This window comes from Mytilus californianus, unplaced genomic scaffold, assembly GCF_021869535.1.
Source record: "Mytilus californianus isolate M0D057914Y unplaced genomic scaffold, xbMytCali1.0.p SCAF_1, whole genome shotgun sequence".
Taxonomy (NCBI): Eukaryota; Metazoa; Mollusca; class Bivalvia; order Mytilida; family Mytilidae; genus Mytilus; species Mytilus californianus.
Window position 1 is genome coordinate 68,946,306 of NW_026262581.1, and position 10,471 is coordinate 68,956,776.

General features: G+C 33.7%; 1 long non-coding RNA gene across 1 annotated transcript; it reads left to right on the forward strand.

Annotated features, from left to right (window-relative positions):
* The first annotated feature begins 265 nt into the window (after positions 1-265).
* LOC127707258 (uncharacterized) lies at positions 266-7,651 on the forward strand. Its single transcript, XR_007984738.1, has 2 exons — positions 266-571; positions 7,115-7,651. It is a non-coding gene; the product is annotated as an uncharacterized LOC127707258 (long non-coding RNA).
* The last annotated feature ends 2,820 nt before the right edge of the window (positions 7,652-10,471 follow it).

The following is a 10,471-nucleotide window of genomic DNA, read 5'->3' on the forward strand; positions in this document are numbered from 1 at the left end:
AATGAAAAATTGATGTTCAAACATTTATCATACGAATTTAAAATAATATTGGAGACTGTTTTTTTTAAATAGAATTGTACAAGAGAACAGAAGTCGATGCTGATAACATATGTATAATATAATTTTTTTTAAGAAAAAAATCACGTTTTTTATATTTTAATCATATCCCTTCGGCTGCCTTCCTGAGAAAAACATACGTATACTTTTTATTTCGACATTAAAGCATGCTACAGGAAAAAACATATCCTTTTAAATTTGACATTGACCTCTCAGCTGCCTTCCTGTGGAAAAATTACAATTGGATGCAAGAATATGTAAATAGATTGAATGTGTTTAAGTTGATCTCAATTTCAACTAAAAATCGACTTCAGACAGGACGCGTATACTATTAAAACAAATTTCTCTAAAATGAAAAAGTTCCTGTCCAAATTGCTTACATTTCTTGTTTTGTACAACACGTACACATTGTCCATAGCTGTATATTGTGACGATAATACCTGTAACCTTGGAAAAGAATTAGCCGCTTTGGTAAAGAGGGAGGTGGAAAAGGGGTTGGAACGTGCAAAACAAGGTAAGCATCACATAAAAATTGGAAGCCGTTTATCTCAAACAAGGTAAGAATTTATCAAAACAAAGTAAATATCCATTCAAACAAGGGAAGATTCATCTCAAACAAGGTAAGAACTTATCAAAATAAGATAAGAAACAATGTAAGAGTATAAGCACAATGATGTATACATGGGAAAGTTTATTTATATTTGTTCGACATAAATGAATATTTTCGACGGTTTTGAGTGAATGAAGAAAAACATGTATTGACAACAGACTGGGCCGTTTGTTTCAGAATCTCAGAATATAAACTTTGTCTTTAATTCTACATAGAAACCACACATGGCTGACTTCAAGGATTAACTGTGTTTTTTAAGCATAAGTTGCAGTTTATGATCAATCAAAATCATATTGATACAGTAGTCCCATTCTTTTTAAAAGCGGGAGTGTGTTGGTTGTATGAGTTAAGAATGTAGGCGTCTGTATGCTCCTAGAGATCTGCGGTCTAGTATTGCGCAGAACTTTTCTTAGGGGCACTGACGACATAACTAAACACTATTCTGTGTCCTTTGATGAAGTGTTCTTTTAAATTTAGTTACATCGGATATCGATTCATTTTTATGGCGTTCTCTAGTGACGTGACATAATCCAGGCATCAAAATCTCACCGGTAGTGATAGAACAGCTCTTCTGATGGCATGTTCAACCAAAAAAGACAGTGCCTGAATTTTAAATATTTATTTTTCATAACGAAACGATTGTCGGAAATAATGCAAGGTTATCCTGAACAGTTACTCCATCGGTAAGATGGCATTAAAATGCCACATAACAGCACACTATATAGCGTGTGCTCATAGACCGATGATGTCGAGTTTTAAAAAAGAGTAATCGCACGTCTTCGAACATTCTAAAAACGTTTACTTTGTTCAACTATCTATAGGCAAGTGACATTTTTCAAAAAGACGCTTAGCTAACGATTTAATTGCACCCCCTAACATACGGCTATATTATATATCATTCGAAAGCTTGTTATCTGTACTTTCTGTTTTGCCCGGTCGTCAAAAATTGCAGTTCTTAAAAAACCTTTTAAAACTGGTAAAATTGCGCTGAAAGCAAAATATTTCTTAAGGTATCAATATTTATATGTCAAAAATAAAATTAATTTATCGTTTTTAGGTGAAGGGATTTTTTTCGTCATTTTAAACTGCAATTAACATAATACTGGTCAGGAATCAGCATTCTTATGAAACTTTTGCAGTTTCCCTAAATACAGCCATCTACAAATAGGGATCATTTTTGCTTTTCATTGGTTAGATAACACATCGATTGTTGTCAATATAAGGAGAAAATAATTTACCATATTTAAAAAAAAGGGTAATACAAGTGCTTAAGGAATATATAATGCATATACAGTAAAAATATGTTTTGTAGTTTTCGGATCTGGAAGACATATTAAGAAGTTTATTATCGTTCTCTATTCGATTGAAACTGTTTGCACCGCACACTTTACAATAACAGATCCGGCTATTTTTTAATGTTAGCACATTATTACATACTATATTCGATGGTTTTGTCAAGTATGACTGAAAATTGATATTGTGGAGGATTGAATACCTTTCCTGAGCAGCTTCAATGACCACCGGTTTAAGGTAGTGTTCGTACATTTCCGAGTCTTGTCTTTTGGGAACCGTTGTTTGTCCTACTTTCATCGCTTTGGTCATGGAGTTATATGTGTGTTTATCGGAACTGTAGGAATAATCTCGCCTACACCCATTTATTTTTTGTTTTTTCCATTCATATGTCCATCCATTAGTCTTAAAACTTTGTAAAGAGCATGCACGCCCAATACTCCTCCTACATCGCTTGATAAATTTTAGTGAAGTTCAACGTTTTTGGAGTACACATATGAAGATTGTACATGAAGTTTTTTTATTCGTGATAAAAAGATTCAAAAAGAGTTAAATAGCAAGCAATTCAAATTCACCATACCAGTCCTGCTTTGATGTTATCTCATTTTTAATGCTGTTTTTTCTCACATTAACAAATACTATTTTGTATGTGTTTTTTTATGTCAGCTAATATCAGACACTTATAGCAGTTATGAGATCTTCGCACCATGAGAAAACCAGACGAACAGATTATAGTATGCAAAGCATTTGGATGTAAAAAAAAACGGTTTTACTAATTTGTTTGGACAAAGTTATAGGGGTTTTCTTTATAATTTAGTTTTGGAAAAGACAATACAAGTATTTCAAACCAACTAATTTTGGAAACCAATTTATTTATGCGACTTTTGTGATTAGAAAAAAAACTCGAATATGATGAAAATGATCTTCGTACTTCTGTAGTATGAAAATAAAGTTTGAAAATCGCCAAAAATTGCTGCCAGGACAATAAATAAAGGCAACAGTAGAATACCGGTGTTCAAAGTCATAAATCGATTGAGAGAAAACAAATCCGGGTTACAAACCAAAACCGAGGGAAACACATCAACTATAAGAGGAAAACAAAGGAACAACAGGAACACCGAAGTGCAACAAAAACAAAGGTCAACACACATAGAAACGAACTATTTGATAACAACTGCCATATTCCTGACTTGGTACAGGACATTTTAAGAAAAAATGGTGGGTTGAACCTGGTTTCATGGCATGCCAAACCTCCCGCTTTATGACAATGTTAAAAAATATCGCTAAAACACTATGTGATAGAAATACAGCACACATACACACAAGAACATTCATAACAGAGAAACGCACAAACAAATAATATAATAGTCGACACAACATGCAAACCACAGAACAACAACGAACATATTCCATCAACGAAAAGCACCACATGATATCAAAAACGGTGACGCGCTTGATGTGTTTGAGCTTTTGATTTTCCATTTGATTAGGGACTTTCCTTTTTTAATTTTCCTCGGAGTTCAGTATTTTTGTGATTTTACTTTTTACGTAACTAACATGCAATCTCGATCTTTATACAATTATTTTCACAATATTCGTCCAAACAATTTTCATGACAATGATGGTATGGAAAGGCAATTTTATAATTATTTGGACTACAAACGATAAGACATAACAGGTTATCCAACCGAAACCATAACAGAAACATCAAAATAAATCCATTAATGTTGGATGTACAAGACACCGAGACGCGCCGCACAGCAATGCACATCCACATTCAGTATAACAGTCATATTCGGGAATATGACAATGATGGTATTGAAAGGCAATTTTATAATTATTTGGACAACAAACGATACGACATAACACATTATTCAACCGAAACCATAACAAAAACATCAACAATAAATACATGAATGTTGGATGTACAAAATACCGAGACACGTCGTCTAGCAATGTAAATTCACTCTCGGTATAACAGTCATATCGGGAATAGGTCCAATCGGTACTTAGCAGACAGACGACATAGATGTTTAAAAACCACAATCTAAGACATGGTAAAAATGTCATCAGTTAGTTTAGACACAGACACATCGTATAGATCAATCAATTCGTGATGGTGTCCATAAAATTTACGGAGTGTCATTTTTAATCTTTTCTCCTCATAACTCTGTTGGAGCAGTTTCTGCGTACGGAGAATAACACATGGCTTAGCGCAGGGTCGAGAGGTAGCATACTTTTACAAAATGTTCTTGGTGATGATTGGTTGAACTGTTGGTGTGACACCTACAAAGTTATTTCTTTCTTAATAACTATGTATTCTACATGTAATAATTTAACTATTTAGGAAGCCAAATTATAACTATAATTATTGCGAATTGCTAGAATTTGCAAATCAAGATACAGACTGCAAGTTGTTGTAAATAAACTCCTCATAGATACCTGGCTTAAAATGTTGTACGCCAGACCCGCTTTTCGTCTACAAAAGACTCAGCAGTAACGCTCGAATAAAAAAAAGTTAAAAAAGCAAAATAAAGTACGAAGTTGAAGAGCATTGAGAACCCAAAATTCCGAAAGGTTTTGCCAAATACAGCTAAGGTTATCTATTCCTGGGGTAGAAAATCCGAAGTATTCCGAAAAATACAATGTTTTGTAAATAGTTAATTTATAATTACGACCATATCAGTGATTATTCATGTCAACGCAGAAGTGCTGTCTACTGGGCTAGTGATTCTCAGGAGTGGCATCGACCCAGTGGTTGTAACTCATCATAGATATACCAGGCTTACATTTTGTACGCCAGACGCACGTTTTATCTACAACAGACACTAGTGAAGCTCGAATTTAAAAGTTAAAACGGCAAAAAAAAGTACGAAGTTGAAGAGCTTCGGAGGACCCAAATTTCCGAATAGTTTTGCCAAATACAACATGCAACTGCAACATGTCAATCTTTTTTCTCAAGAAAGTGAATAAGTTTGATAGGGTTTCCTACTTCGGACAGGCAAAAAACAAAAACTTTTCAGTGACTAGAATATAAAAGTGTTTAATTCTTTCGTCAATGCACGATGCAGTTGAAGCAACAAAGAAAACAAATTTTCTAATTTGTATAGAAGAAATATTTGAAATTCAACTTTTCATTAATCAACTTACTAACTATGTAATTATCTATTTATGTACTAGTATTTATGTTTTTTTGTAGCTAGTTTAATATTTATCTATAAAGTCCTTTACGTTTTTGAAAAGACAAGAGTTTTGAACAGGCTGGCAATTAAACTAAGTATTGAAATATCAAAGTTTATAAAAATAAGGAGATGTGGTATGATTTCCAATGAGACAACTATCCACCAAAGTTCAAATGAAGTGGATATAAGCAAGTATAGGCAACTGTACGGCCTTCAACAATGAGAAAAAACTCATACCGTATAGTCGGCTATAAAAGGCCCCGATATGAAAAATACGAAACAATTCAATTGAGAAAAATTAACGGCCTAATATATAACAAAACAATTTACGAAAAACAAATTTGACAGACATGAACCAACAACAACCACTGAACTACAGGCTCCTGACCTGGAACAGGCACACGCAGAATGTGGCTGGGTTAAACATTTTTGTGAGCGCCCAACCCTCCCCTAACCTGTAACAACACAACACAAGAACAAATTATAAAAATCAGTTGGAAAAGGCTTAACCCATCAGATCGATACAAAGAAAAACATCAAACAAAAACACAGACAGGACGTGGCAGGGTATTTATCCACCCCTCATCCCTAACAACAAAAAAGACACTAAGTACAGATCTTAGAGAACTCGCAGTTACTGACAGCTAGTTCAAAGCCAATAACTAATAAAAAAAATAATCATGTATCTAAGACTAAAATATCAATCAGTACACATTTAGCTCCCTAAGTTCCTCTTAAAAGCATGAGTCCCGCGTGTATTATTCCTCCAACATTTTTGCATTTTCTAAATGATTTTCTCCAACTTAATATTGACTACTGTAAACATACAATTTTTTTTAACGTAGAACAGCTCACAGGCACTTGTGTCAGAAATTTTTTTCCTATATACCATGTTATATTAAGGTATATAGGAAAACAATTTTCTGAGACAAGTGCCTGTGGAACAGCTAACAAGCAATCTTTTTGCAGATGGTGGTATTTTGGGCAACTGTATGGGTTGTTATGATTGGCTGTGTGATTAGCAAGAAGCGTGATTGCAGTAATTTGATGACGTCAAAAACTTTCTTAGCATTAAATGAAATATGTTACTTAGTTTTATGGTGATTAACAATTCACTCATTTTTATCATTTTCACTGGAATTTCTGGGAAAAGGCGCTATCTATTAAAAATTCGTCATTAATATTTTAAAGTGCGTTTATTAATTGACTTTTAGTCTCTCTTCTAAGAGTTTTTCATATTGCCATACAGAATTTTATTATTTAGAAGACAGTATATGCCATAATGTTGACGTCTTGTAAAATAAGAAATTGTTCGTCCTTGGCCTTTCATTGTAATTTGACAGAAATTGCACCGTACGAATATTTGACGACTGGACAAAAAATATAGTACAGATGATATACTTAAGAATGGTATATTATTTGGCCGTATGTTAGGTGGGTGCATTAACATTTACATTTTATGGTTTATGTCACTCGACAACTAAACTTCAAAGAAATAAAATTAACTTTTGAATAGATATAGGAAGATGTGGTATGAGTGCCAATGAGACAACTCTCCATCCAAGTTACAATTTATAAAAGTAAACCATTATAGGTCAAGGTACGGCCTTCAACACGGAGCATTGGCTCACACCGAACAGCAAGCTATAAAGGGCCCCAAAAAATTACTAGTGTAAAACCATTCAAACGGAAAAACCAACGGTCTAATCTATATAAAAACGAGAAACGAGAAACACGTATGAACTACATAAACAGACGACAACTACTGTAATCAGATTCCTGACTTAGGACAGGTGCAAACATTTGCAGCGGGATTACCGGTAAACGTTTTAATGGTACCAAACCTTCTCCCTTTTCTGAAACAATTTTTCAATGTATTGAGAAATGAACAGTTTCTGTTTTTCGCTGGTATATATTTGATGTGTATTATGTTTTATCTTACTAATATTAATGATTATATAATGTTTGATTTTAGAAATCAGGCCAGCCTTTACTGCTCATTTCAAAACCGGTGAATTCAAATCTTTAGCAAAAGGCCAGATATTAATATTTGACAAAGTCCAATTTAACGTCGGAGGAGGGTACAACCCAGGTACAGGATATTTTACAGTTCCTAGAGCCGGACTTTACTTAGTGTCGTGCAAAGTGAGATCCAATGGCGGCAGACATCTACACGTCTGGCTTGAGAAGAACGGTAAAAGGGTCACGTTAGCGTTCGGGGGAAACTGGAATGAGGGAAGCTTTAGCATCCCTGTACAGGCAGCAGAGGGAGATCGACTTGTTATAATACATGACACAGGCTCTTATGTTAAAGACGAATCTGTACAAGGAAGTATTATCTCCTTCTTCTCTGCCGTGTTCATATCTGACTAGTAACTATAACAAATATCTACATGCTGTTATCATAGTGGTCAGAAGAAGGATTTCCCGTCAACTTAGCCTAATAGGTTAAACAGAATAATAAATACACATGAATTAGTTTGCTCTGTTATTAAAGCAGATATAAAAATAATTTATTTGAATTGATTTTTATTTGCATTATTTGTATGGCATTATAATTAAAATGATGGGAAATTTAGCCAAAAAATTTGTGTAATACCACCATTTTTTTCCCCCTATTAGTCTTTGTTAAATTTGCACTTTTTTGTGCAGAATTTATCTTTGTTTCAAACAAAGAAATACTTGGCATGAGTAAAGTTTTATCCTGTCCAGTACTATAGACAACTCAACTTTGACTCTTTTATATGGGCTGTGCATTTCTCAACTTTGACTCTTTTATATGGGCTGTGCATTTCTCAACTTTGACTCTTTCATAAGGAAGTTGTATTTTTCATACTTTTTTTTACGTAGGGTATATTTCTCAACTGGTTCCATCGACATTTTATTATTACTTAGAGATAGCTGAAAAAGCTGACTCCCGCCCTTATTTGAAACCAATTCTGTATCAATTTTTGCTTGGAATGTCTTTTTGATCGTGCCTTGTTGAGAAAGAGAAAGAGAAACTTAAAGAAAAAAATAATTTACAAAACAATATGTACAAATAAGTTTGATCGACTCTTTAAAGGAGTAATTGCACATAAATGACAATTTTTATCAATAGTTTGAATTTTTTACTATTATCTTGATAACGATGATAAATAGAAATCTAAATAACAAAGATGATCAGCAAGAAAATTTCTACAAATAAGTCAACATGGCCCCAATTAGCAGTGTGTTAGACATACACCTTATGGAAATGACGTTTTTTGCGTGTTTGCCTATTATCTTGAAAACTTTAAAAGATAGATAAAAACGTTTAAAATAAAAATGACCAACAGGACAAGATCTACAAATATGTCAACATGGCCGAAATTGTTAGTCAATTCGTTTTAGGAGTCAATACCCTTTAATGAAGATTTTTGGTGAAAACTTTGTTGGATAAAGAAAACTGATCAGCAAGACAAGATCTGCAAATAGGCAATCATAGCCGAAATTGTCAGTCAACTCTTATAAAGAAAAGTGTTGACTGACATTATTCTCGTTTCTAAATTTTTGTCAAAATTTTAGAAGATAGAGAGAAACTGTAAAAATCAAAAATTATCAGTATGACACGATCAACAAAAAGGATTTTAATCAGGAATTATATTCTGGTCTACAATGTTGGAGAGTGACCATAATTGACGATATACTTAGATCCAGGTGAGCGACATAGGCTCTTTAGAGCCTCTGGTTTTGTATTATTCTATCAATGACCACGTCAAATATCAGAGTGAGTCTATATAGCAATAAAAGTATACCCAAAATGCGGTTTATTATAACTCTATACTTCCCTCTTTTGCCTCTTGCAAATGTGACCTAATGGCGTGTTAACGGTTCTCTTTATGCCATCATATTTTGATTTAGTTTTGTTTGCCACTAGCATACAATTTATATTAAGGGTTAGGTAAATGTGAATAAACGGTTACGCTTTAGGATTAAATATGAATACACATTTAAAATGAGGATTATGTGAAAGTATCTTCCCGTATCATATCACTCGATTAGTTCATGGAAGTATCATTCTGATAGTACTTTAAAGATAACTTTTTTTCCAAAGTTTGCTTGCGTGCTCTTTATGTAGTTGTTCTTCACAATTATTCGACAAGAGATTATCCAACTAGCAAGGTTTATAGAGATTACAATAGGTCATTTTGATTTCAATTATTAAGGAGATTTAAAAAGTTATACTATGAACAACACATGGTCCTGACACAAAATGAGGTGGGGCTAAACCCGTTTTACACACACTAACTATCTTTTAAGGCCATAAGTAACCACAGTAAAAAAAAAATGTTGTTTCAGCTGCCAACAGGACGCCATAATTTTGAACAAGAAAATAAAAGACGGGATACGATTTGGAAAGCAAGGTCAACATAATTATGCTCAAACTGTGCATGTTTACACACTGGTAAAGAATGCGGCTTGAAGAACATCGACATTTAAAAACGTTTTGGGAAGTAAAATTTGAATGTTGTATATATTTTAACCTCAATTTTTACAAGTTTGTATCAGTATAATTATGTGTAAAAACGGACAATATTGACTTAAATAACTAGCTGATCTTCTTAAGGAAAAACTTTTGGTCATACTTCCTGCTGATATTATATACCTATACATTGGCATTGCACAAGATCGTGTCATTTCCAGACTATGACGGATTTATACTAAATCCATGGAGGTGTACTGATTGATACTTTAGTCTGGTAAATATCATTTATTTATTAGTTGTTATTGGCTTTGCAATAGTTTTCAGTAACTGCTAGTACTCTTAGATAAGTATTTTGTGTAGTTTGTCTTTATGTAAGTTGTTTTTGTGCTTTGTGGCAATCTGATGAGTCAAGCCATTTCCAACTGATTTTTACAATTTGTTTTTATGTTGTGCTGTTACACCACTGTCAGCGGTTAGAAGAGGATTGAACGAGCTTAAACATGTTTAACCCTGTCACATTATATAGGTGCCTGTCCCGAGTCAGGATCCTGTATTCAGCGGTTGTCGTTGGTTCCACTGAGTTATAATTGTTTTTCGTTTATTGTTTTGTCATAAGTTAGGCCGTTGGTTTTTTCGTTTGAATTGTTTTACATGTTGCCGTGTCAGGGCCTTTTATATATGACTTTACGGTAGGGGTTTGCTCATTGTTGTAGGTCGTACGGTGACCTGTAGTTGCTTTAATCCACGTCATTTTGACTGGTGGGTAGTTGTCTCATTGGCAATCATATCACATCTCCTTATTATATATAATGGGATTATCAACGATAAGTCCATCGCAAATTTATTAGTGTTAAAAATGTCCACCAATCTATCAATTGTTTACAT